Raw genomic sequence first — 568 nt, 5'->3', positions numbered from 1 at the left:
CAGTGAACTTTGGAAGTGCGTTTCGAGTAAAAGGACATACAACAGGTTGTTTCATAAGGACAACAACCCTTCTCCAACATGCGTAGTTTCTTTGGGATATTGTTAGATGCAACTGTGGAGAACTGCATGCGTTGCAGACGTGTACTTTATGGCCACGAACAAGGCATCCGGCCAAGCAACAAATGCAATGTCTGGTGTGGATTGGAACATGTCATTAACGTAATTGAAAGAGAGAAAGACGCGAGGAAAAGATACAAGCAGGAGGGGAGGAAGACATGAGAAGAGTTCTAGCCTCTTCATTTCTTGACAAGGAATTCGGAAACTCACCAGTACACGAGGAAGGACCCGATAAAGCGTCAAGCCTATGTTATAGGCGTTTTTATTACGTAACATCATGGAGCTAAGAAAAAAAATCACACACACTAACATGCGAAGGAATATATAACAGGAACAGCCAGAGAGGTATGAATGGGATAACTCCCTATATAAATTACAGAAGCTACGTCAAAATTGCTATTAGTGATGATTTAGCAGTGGCCAGCATTAACAGGCGTGGTAAGGATCCCCT

This window comes from Penaeus monodon, chromosome 22 (assembly GCF_015228065.2).
Source record: "Penaeus monodon isolate SGIC_2016 chromosome 22, NSTDA_Pmon_1, whole genome shotgun sequence".
In the NCBI taxonomy this organism is placed as follows: domain Eukaryota; kingdom Metazoa; phylum Arthropoda; class Malacostraca; order Decapoda; family Penaeidae; genus Penaeus; species Penaeus monodon.
Note: the sequence above shows the minus strand (reverse complement) of the source record.